The sequence below is a fragment of the Sus scrofa genome, chromosome 10 (assembly GCF_054392235.1).
Source record: "Sus scrofa isolate SSC_HxYL_T2T_F1_AM1 chromosome 10, Sscrofa_HxYL_maternal_Yorkshire_Landrace_v2.0, whole genome shotgun sequence".
Lineage (NCBI taxonomy): Eukaryota > Metazoa > Chordata > Mammalia > Artiodactyla > Suidae > Sus > Sus scrofa.
The window spans coordinates 31,406,917-31,418,124 of NC_139392.1; the positions used below are offsets into that span (position 1 = coordinate 31,406,917).

The 11,208-nt window shown below is 37.0% G+C and overlaps 1 pseudogene; it reads left to right on the forward strand.

Annotated features, from left to right (window-relative positions):
• Positions 1-10,279: 10,279 nt before the first annotated feature.
• LOC146398926 (olfactory receptor 4A47-like) lies at positions 10,280-11,000 on the forward strand (annotated as a pseudogene).
• The last annotated feature ends 208 nt before the right edge of the window (positions 11,001-11,208 follow it).

Consider the following 11,208-nt stretch of genomic DNA (forward strand, 5'->3'; position numbering starts at 1 on the left):
CTGGCTATTTGTTGAATGGGGTTGATGAGTGGGTGATTTGAAATGGAATGTATTGGTCCTGGACAGTGAATATTCCTTAGACTCTTTATTGCAATCTTCTTTCCTTCTTCACCAACAACTACTTGAACCTGAGGAAAACCCTTAGTACTTTATTGAATTGGGTTTTTGGTTCCACTTCCCAACACATTCCCATTATTTTTACCTTTCTGGCTCTGCCATGTTTACACTGTATTCTCGCATTATTCATTTTTATGAAATTAAACAAAAGAGATCACCCTTTTCCAGCTATAATGGAACTACAATCTCAATCCTTATATATATATATATATTTTTTTTTTTTTGTCTTTTTGTCTTTTTGTTGTTGTTGTTGTTGTTGTTGTTGCTATTTCTTGGGCCGCTTCCGCGGCATATGGAGGTTCCCAGGCTAGGGGTTGAATCGGAGCTGTAGCCACCGGCCTACGCCAGAGCCACAGCAGCGTGGGATCCTAGCCGCGTCTGCAACCTACACCACAGCTCACAGCAATGCCGGATCGTTAACCCACTGAGCAAGGGCAGGGACCGAACCCGCAACCTCATGGTTCCTAGTCAGATTCGTTAACCACTGCGCCACCACGGGAACTCCTCAATCCTTATATATTTTAAAGAGGGACCTTAAGTCTTCTAAGGATTCACAAACCCATTGCTTCCCATTCCTCTCAGGAGTTGGGCTGTATTTTGATGACAGTGGTGCTGCTTTAATCTGAGTGTGAGGAGCCTGCTAACATTTACCCAGCTAACTTGACAGATGAGTGCATGGTAATAATACCACATCAGGTCCAGCCCACCTTGCAGTCAGTTGGTGTTCAAACCTTTGTTCTCTCCAGGTTTTAATGAGGACTCAGTCTCCAGGACAGGTGGGATGTAAGGCAGCTTCAGTTGGGTAGGCAGACATGTGGGAGGCAAACTCATGAACAGAGGTCAGTAGACTGCCCAGAGTTTTAACATAATTGGCAACAGCTAGGTATTTCCAAGCATCTATAATATTCCTGCCCTAGACAAACATCTGGAATGACTTACCATACAATATTTCAAATGAGCTTAATTTAAGCTGCTTCTGGGAAACATTTTGATCCAGAGCAGGCAACTGCCCAAAATTTATCCCAGGTTAAGTTAGTCTCTTCATCTATTTCAGTAATGTTTCTTTTAATTATATGATTCATTTTCTCCATTTTTCCTGTTGATTGTGGTCTCCAGGATGAAGATTAATTTACAAATTAATCCAAATAATTTGCAATATTGTTAGGTTATACTTAAGACAATAGCAGGCCCATTATCACTTTGAAAGGTACTCAAGACCAAAATATTCCCATTATCAAATCTGGGAATAATTCCCCCAAGGAGGGCTTGAACCTCTTTTAAGGCTTTTTCTGTATGGGTATGTTATGACTCCACTCATCCTGAAAAAGTATTCACAAACAATAACCAGTATCTGAAATCTCCTGTACCTTGAGGCATTTGAGTAAAGCCCTTTCTCTAGTCCTCAGTGAAGCAGGTTCCTCTGTGTTGGATCCTCATCAGGGTTGGGGGTTGGGTGGGTATTCTTTTAGCACAGATCATACAATTCAGGGTGACTCACTGGATTTTCATAGCTTAGGACCATTATACATTTTTGAATCCATTGTAAGGTAGTATCTCTCTATTGTGAATGTGCTGCACACTGTGTCCAAGGCAACCTCAGGGATCAAAACAATTCATTGTGTACTGCATTTCCAGTGCAGTGTGATCCAAGTGAAACTCCAATCTTTGTCCCTCTCTGTCCTTTTCTGAATGGACAGGCTGATATTTTGACAAGTCAATCTGGGTGAGAAGTGATCCTCTTGCCTCAGCATCCTGTTTATTTTTATTTCTTTTTATTTTTATGTGTTTTTAGGGCTGCACCTGCAGCATGTGAAGGTTCCCAGACTAGGGGTCAAATCTGACCTGTAGCTGCTTGTCTACACCACAGCCATAGCAATGTGGGTTATGAGATGCATCTGTGACCTACACCACAGCTCAGGGCAATGCTGGATCCTTAGGCCACTAAGGGAGGCCAGGGATTGAACCTGTATCTTCATGGATACTAGTTAGATTCATTTCTGATGAGCCATGGGGGGACTCTCCAGGATACTGTTTTAGATTAGGTGTCCCTGTTACTCTTTCTGATGGAATTTGAATTATGCATGTGTTTTTGACCTTCCCTGGGATGCTTCCAGTCCACACATCTTGCATTACCTTTTTATAGACCTTGGAGTGGGAGGAAGAATTCTGTCTCCTTTTCTGTGGTTTCCATGAGCATAATCTGTAGGCTTAATGAGTGCTTTTGTGGGTCACTGAGGTCAAGCTTATCTGGCAAAAAAAGCAACTTGAGCATCTAATTCAAAGCCAATCTCAACCCAAAAAAAATGTTGGACATTCTGGCATACAAAAGACACTGTACTTCACAATAGCCAGTATATGCAAACAACCTAAATGTCCATTGACAGACAAATGCATCAAGAAGATGTGGTCCATATATACAATGGGATACTACTCAGCCACATAAAAGAATGAATACCATTTGCAGCAACATGGATGCAACTCAAGATTTGCATACTAACAGAAGTGAGTCAGAAAAAAGAGGGACAAATAACATATTACATCATTTATATGTGGTGTCTAAAATATGGCACAAATGAACCTACCTTCAAAAGAGAAACAAACTCACAAACATAAAGAAGAGACTTCTGGTTGTCAATGGGAAGGGGGGAAGGAGTGGGATGGAAGGGAAATTTGGAGTTAGTAGATGCAAACTATTACATTTAGAATGGATAAGTGATGAGGTCCTACTGGATAGCACAGGGTACTCTACCCAGTCGCTTGGGATAGACTATGATGGGAAAAAATAATGTGGGTCACTTTCTTCTATAGCAGAAATTGGCACAACATTGTAAATCAACTATACTTTAATATAAAATACTGGAGTTCCCATTGTGGTGCAGTGGTTAACAAATCCGACTAGGAACCATGAGGTTGTCAGTTTGACCCATGGCCTTGCTCAGTGGGTTAAGGATCCAGTGTTGCTGTGAGCTGTGGTGTAGGTTGCAGACATGGCTCAGATCCTGCATTGCTGTGGCTCTGGCATAGGCCAGTGGCTACAACTCCGATTCCACCCATAGCCTGGGAAACTCCATATGCCATGGGAGCAGCCCAAGAAATGGCAAAAAGACTATATATATATATATATATATATAACACATAGTAAAATATATATTAATGTAAGTTGCATATCAATAAATAGAAAAAAATAAGCATTAAAAAGAGAAACTGTGTTTCAGAGTTAGTTCCCCATTTGGCATTTTAAAAGTTATAACAAAGAAAAAATTAGTACATGTCAGAAACTTCTGTGACTGGCATGGATTGAGATGATTTCTGTGCCACCTTGGTGTTTACCATGGACTATGTTGCATCTGTATCTATCAGAAAATTAATCAAATATTCCCTCAATATCAAAGTTCCTGGGGGCACCTAAAAGGAAATTGGAATTAGGTGTCTCAAGTCCCAGGGAGCCCTTGTGCCTCATCATTCCTCATCAAAGTGGTCCTTTATCTATAACATAGAAGATGCTCCTATCTTTCTTTTATTGTTTTCCTTCTTATCTCTTTAACCTAGAGCAATCTTTTTATGCATTGCCCTTCCTCCTTACAGTAAGCACCTTGTTCCCTCCCCCATGGCCACTTACCTCTTTGGGTATTATTTAACTTCCAAGAATCCTGGCTTGCTTCCAGAAAAGGGGCATTCCATTTTTCATCTTCTTTATTCTGTCATTGTTCCCTGCTGTTGAACACTTTAAAAGCAACATCTACCAATTTAGAAGAGATTTTCTTCTTCTTCAGAATGAGAAAAATAATGTTGGATAGCATAATTAGATATTGTGATTACACTAAAGATCTCTAGAAACACTGAAAAAATAGAAAATTCTTCATGATCGATTGAAATTTACTTAATAACTGGATGATTATATAGTTGTCTTCAAAGCCATCTGCTGTCTGAAAGGGGTAAAATCCCTAGGTTCTGTGAGAAATGGGAAGCACTTTTAGGTTCATTCATTCTCTAGCAGTGCCAAGATGAAAGAGCATTTGCTGGGAATGTCTGTTTTCTTAAGGGTGGTTCATGGTGAGCATTGTAGGTATTTGGGTGAAAGCAGCATATATTTTTTCTGATGACTTTGTATATCACATTAGTTGCAATTTCCAAACAAAAGATCCCTACTATTAACACTCTTGACCTTGTCACTTTCTGCCAAATTCCTTATTTTTTATTTTTATTACTCAGTGAATTTTATTACATTTATAGATGTACAATGATCATCACAAATCAGTGTTACAGCATTTCCATCCTAACCCTCCAGCCCATCCCCCCACCCACCAACTTGTCTCATTTGGAAACCATAAGTGTTTCAAAGTCTGTGAATCAGTATCTGTTCTGCAAAGAAGTTAATTTTGTCCCTTTTTAAATGTTATCAATATATTATTCCCCAAGTTTTCAACATTCAATTTTAACATCTTTTTGTTTCTTTATATTTTGTATTTTAAAAATTTGAATCAACTACAGTTCATTTTGATGCAAGGAGTTAAGAACTGGTTATATTTTAATTGTTTTTCTAGATTGATATTTTATAGATGCATGGTTATTTTTCCCCATTGCCTTGATATGCCAACTTTATGTTTTAATGCATGGCATATGTTTGGAGCCAGTTAAGACCTCTGTCATCTTCCATGTATCTCTTTATTCATGTGCCATTTAACAAAGTTTATAATTACATTTGAATTAAAATACACTTTGCTGGAGTTCCCATCATGGCTCAATGGTTAACGAATCCAACTAGGAACCATGAGGTTGTGGGTTTGATCCCTGGCCTTGCTCAGTTGGTTAAGGATCTGGCATTTCTGTGAGCTGTGGTATAGAAATTGCAGATGTGCTCAGTTCCCATGTTGCTGTGGCTCTGGTATAGGCCAGTAGCTACAGCTCTGATTTGACCCCTAGCCTGGGATCCTCCATATGCCACGGGAGTGGCCCAAGAAATGGCAAAAAGATAAATAAATAAATAAATAAAATACAATTTGCTATCTCATAAGCCTAGGACTCCTTTACTATTGGGTATTAGATCTATTAGTTTTTTTCATATCCATGTTTTGAAATTAAATTTCAATAGGCTAGTATTGTAAAATCTGCATTTAGTTGGTATTTTGCATAAGATTGATTGAGGAAGAATTTGTATGTTTAGAGAACTGCAAATTCTTATCCACACACTTGGTAGGTTTCTGATGGCATGCTGAGCTGTCCCAGACTATGGTGTTGGCCTGCCCATGGGTGGGGTGAGGGACCAAGGGATCCTGGATCTGGTGCCCACCCAGGGTGGGTAAAAGTGGTCATGAGTGGCTGGGGCCTGAGGACTTCCTCCAGTAGCCAAGCTGTTGCTCAGTGGGTTTGAGTTCTTGCCCTGCTAGCTGCCTGGTCTAGGGTTTCCTAGGGATGGTGCACGCATACTGGTGGGCAGGGCTGGGTTCTATCACTACAAAGCTGGAAGGAGGTTTCCAAAATGGAGCTTTACAGCACAAAGTCATCCTAGGATAGCTCCCGCAAAGGGCTGATGCCTGCATCAACATCCCCAGAGTGAGTCTCAGTTGCTCCCTGCTTCTCTGGGAGGCTCTGTAATATTAGCGTGTGATTCTAACCCAAGCCTTTTTCAACTGACTGCTTTGCCCACTTCCCATAGCCATCTAATGGCTCCTTCAAGAGTCAGTAACTCTGGTCTTCAAAGGCAATTTATTTTGGGTCTTCATCTTACAGGTGCAGGATTGCTTGGCTAGGTATCTCACAGTGGGGCTCAGACTCCTCCCATTTTGTGAAGAATCCCTGCAATTTTTATTATCCTCCTGTTTGTGTTTCCCCCACTTGGGGGTAGGAGTCTTGACTCTATTATCACCAGCTCCTTGTTTTGTTGTAGTCCCTTCTTTATATTTGTGTTGTAGTTTTGTAATAGTAGTGTTACAAATTGTGTTGAACTTTTTTGCCAGTCTTTGGTCATTCACAACAGTAATTGCTCTGTATATAGTTGTAAGTTTGGTCTCTTCATGGGAGGAAGGGACTTTCTACTCTGCCATGTTGTTCGCTCCTTGCTATATTTCTGCCTCTAGGCCGAAACCATACTGCTGAGATTCCATACTTTTACAGTATATTTCAGTTTCATGAATGGCAATCCCCACATTTGTTTTTCTTTTTCAATATGGATTGTCTATTTGGATTCCCTTGAGATTTAATATGAATTTTAGTATGGATTTTTCTATTTCTGCAAAAAACCTCTTTTTTGAATTTTGATAGGATTTGATTGAATATGTAGATCATCTTAGATAATGTTGACATCTTAATATTATTGGGTGTTCCAGAGAGTTTCCATTTTTGCTCAGTGGGTTATGAACCAGCATGAGGATACCAGCAGTTTCCCTGGCCTAGATCAGTTGGTTAAGGATCTGGTGTGAGCTGTGGTGTAAGTCACAGACATGGCTTGGAACCTGTATTGCTGTGGCTATGGTGTAGGCTGGCAGTTGCACCTCCAATTGGACCCCTAACAAAAGGACTCTCATATACTGCAGCTGTGACTCTAAAAAAATAATAAAAAATTTTAAAAAATAAAATAAAATAATTAAGTATTCCAGCTCATGAAGGTCTTTTTATTTAAGTATGGCTTCTGTAACATCTTTCAGTGATATGTTGTAGTTTTCCTGTAGAAGACTATTGCCTCTTGCTTTAGTTTACTCTTAATTATTTTGTTTTTAAAATATTTTTATTAATGTAGTTGATTTACAATGTTGTGATTATTATTTTTGGTACTGTTATAGTGGAATATTTTTCTTAATTTCCTCTTTGTATTGTTCATTGATGGCATAGACATTCATCATTCTTTAATGATGAAAGTATCTCCAAAATTGGGTACAGAAGTAATTACCTGAATATAATAAAGCTCATACATAATGGCTCCACAGTTCACATTAATCTCTATTTTGAAATGGTGAAATATTTCCTATTAAAAAATCGGGAACAAAACAAGAGTGCACACTTTTACTACTTTTTCTGTTAACACATTACTAAAAGAAATTCCTTTGAACTTTTAGAATTTACTCATATAGATATCATCTCTAAAGTGAGATAATTTTATTTAACTCATAAAATTTTACTTCATTTTACTGTCTGTAACAGTGCTTTTAATAGTAGCCATTTCCTATCTTTTGTATCAGCCTAATCATCACATTTTAAGAAAGGTCTTCTCTGATTACATTATCCAGAGTAGAAGTCTTCCTCTAATTTCTATAACAGAACTCTACTTGTTATCTTATAAGCAGTGAATAAGTATACAACTACCTAATTAAAATTTTTTCTTTACTGTTTTACTATAAGAATGTGAGATCCATGCAAAAAGGAACTTTTATATGATTCCCTTCCCCTCCCCCATCTATCCTCCCATTTATTAATTGCTATGTTCTCACTCATAACACAGTTTCTGCCACTGAACATGTACCAAAATTTTTTAAAAATAATAATTAATAGATTAAGATATTAGTTATTACTTATAAATTGCTGATAAAATTTTGCCTATCTAACCAAACATGAAGGCAGGATAAATTTAGTATCAAATAAAAGGAAAGAAACACTTGCTGTGGCAGGTTGGGAAATGTCTTATTAATTCATTTAACTGGAACAAAATGACTAGTCTGGTATTTTATTCTTGACTGACAATGATTTCACCATGGTTCAAAAGCATTTTTTTCTCTGCATTACTTCTTTCTCACCCTAATTATGTGATTTAACCTAGTAGTGTTTTTACATGTATGTGTGCTTTTAAAATTTTCTGGAAAATCTCAGTGAATTTATTAAGCATGACTCAGTCTTGCACACATTTCCAGTACTACCTCAATGATAAATATGATTAGAAGTTGTAAAATGTCCAGTGACCTTTGCCAATATCAGGAAAAAGATGATATCCTTTTAAGAACTGATATAAAACTTTCAGGAGGTCTTTTGTTAGGTTTAAAGTAAAGCATGTAGAAAAGAATAGCAAAAGAATTTCTCTCAAAATATCAAGTCAACTCTGCTGCCTCCATCAACATGATAGAGTGAGAAGGACTGCACAATTGAATGGTATTTTTCTGTTTTGAAGTTAGTAAGATGATAAGTTACTAGAGACATATTTTCTTGGGAAATGACTGGTTGCTATCTTACTATGTAAACATGATTTACTTGTCTTTTGGATAAATAATCCATTAACATGCTAAGTTTTTTGTACTTTTTTGTGTGTGTGTGCCCCATGAAATTTCTTTTTTTGTGGATAATTATATTTTATTTTTTTAATTTTTATTTCCCCAATACAATTTTTTTCTACTGTACAACATGGTGACCCAGTTACACATACATGTATACATTCTATTTTCTCCCATCATCATGCTCCATCATAAGGGACTAGACATAGTTCTCAGTGCTACACAGCAGGATCTCATTGCTAATCCATTCCAAAAGTAATGGTTTGCACTCATTTACCTAATTTCTTTTAAATAAGATATGGTACAAGTAAAAACCATCTTCTGAGTAATCAGAAAAATCCATGAAGTAAATGAACAGACATGCAAATAAATTACACTATTTACTTAAGTAATAATGCAGCCTTTTTCCCTCTGTTGTCAAACTGGATAGAAGAATTCCATATCCCTATGAGCAAGGTAAAAACTCATTCAGATTGTGAACAAGCCTCCACAGGTAAGACTAAGAGTAAGTAGTGGAAATCATGCTTCTGATGTGTGACTTTCTTTATTTGGTAAGAAATTAAATTACTTTAAATTGTCAAATTTAGATTCAGTTTTAGTGTTACCACTTAGAAATGTATGACCTTGGGAAAATTAATGAGATGTTCTATGCATTAAGTTTCTTCAACTATGAAATAGGGATTAGAAATTCTCATTACTATAAATTTAAAGGTGAGTTTGTAGTTGGATCCATGGTAGGAATTTTAAGTGTAGTGCTTCTTTAAATAACATGCTTTAAAGAGAATCATCTGGGCTGCTCCAGGAGAACTCAATGTTAGAGGCCAGAATTGAAGTGAAGAGACATGGCAGGAAGCTATTGGGGTGGGCAGGAGGGAAATGCAACTAGGAGTATGATCAAATTTTTGATGTATTTTGAAAGAAAAGACAAGGAGATGTGATAAACTTATCATTAAGTACTAAGAGAACAAAAACTTGGTTAATTGTTTTGTGTTTGCATGTTTTTTTTTTTTTTTTTTTTGTCTGAGCAATTTCATGGAAAGTGGTACCAATAGTTAAATGGGGAACTCCATTTTTATTTTGGAAATTTTTAAATTTATTTTTATACACACTAAATTGATATACTATTATAGATGTCCAAGTTGGAGATGTTGCCTCTACAAGGTTGAAAATAAGTGGAAAGATAGAGGCTGAGGCATAAAACGAAAGGGATTCAGCATTTATTCATTGGGAAAAGGAGGAATATATATCCAACACAAGACCCTAGGAAAGAATTCTCAGTGTGGTTTCAGACAATTCAGGACATATTGTTCTATTCAGAGTTTGATCTACTCACATAGGATGTGTAAATTATCTTATATGGGTCTTCAGTAACACGTATTTTTGATTTCATAAGTGGTGAATTTTTCATGGAATTCCATTCTCATCTTCTCTTGTTCTCCATTTTTCCTTTAAAACTCAATTACATCCTGGCTTCCTCTGGGAAGCCTTCTTAGTTTCCAGTTTGATGGATATATCCTTACATTGTGACTTTAGCATTTTATGAATATCCTTATAGCCACACTTACCATACCAGTCTAGAATGTTCTGATCTCTTGTCTTTTATCATATTACTGAGGACAGGGAACTATTCCTTATTCAACTTATTAATCACAATGTCTTTGATATTTTGGATACATATACTTCATACACATTCTTATAATTTAATTGATAAGTAAAAGATGAAACTTACAACACTTTAAAAATGGCCCCCATTGTTTTGTAGGTAAACTACTTATATGAAGTCAGTTCCTGTACAGACTAGATGGAACCAAAGAACTTCATCCTCCTGGGCCTAATGCAGAATGCAAAGGAGCAGAAAATCCTTTTTGTTATAATCTTGCTCTTCTACACTTTTGACCATTGTGGTCAACCTACACTTTGTTATGACTGTAACTGTAAGTCCCTGAACTCACCAATATAATTTTTTTCTTGCTAGTTTATCATTTATGGATGTAGCATATTATTCTTCTGTTAGCTCTAGATTGATTTCACACTTCTTTTTTTTTGTGGAAAATACTGTATACTTACAATCCTGGATGACCCAGCTCTTTACTGAGCACCTTTTGGTGGGTCCAAGATCATCCTTCTGTTGATGGTAGCCTATGAATGCTATGTGACTATCTGTAAGCCCTTGTATTATTTGGTTATCATGAGGCAAAGGGTGTGTGTTGTGATACTGATGGTGTCCTAGGTTGGAGGTTTTCTGCACTCAGAAATTCAACTGAGCACTATTTATTGGCTTCTCTTCTGTGGCCCCAATGTCATTGATGAGTTTATGTGTGACATTTTCCCCTTATTGAAACTCACCTGCACTGATACCTATGTCACTGGCATCTTAGTGGTGGTCAATGAGGGGCTGATCTGTTCTATTTCATTTTTGCTCTTGCTTATCTACTATGTAGTCATCTTGCACTCTCTAAAGTACCTGAATCAGATAGGGAAGAGGAAATTCCTCCAGACCTGTGGTTCCCACATCACTGTGGTTGTCTGTTTATTTGTTCCCTCTATTTTCATGTATGCAAGACCTGCTAAGATGTTCTCCATTGGCAAATCATTGAGTGTGTTTGTACAGTCATATCCCCTATCCTGAACCCTTTATTCTATAGTCTAAGAAATTCTGAGTTGACTAGTGCTATGAAGGAGCTTTAGAGAAAAAAAAAGTCCTATGATATAATGCAACCAATAATTGCTTTATCTTGCATGAAAAAAGTAATTTTGCATTTTGCCCAATCTTCTTGGAATTTAAAGGTCTTCACCAATATGATGCAAAACTTCCTTTTCTCTAAAGTATTTATGATGATTATAATTAAATTATGAAGCATATGTTTGTGCTATTTTAACAGTTTCCCTCACATAA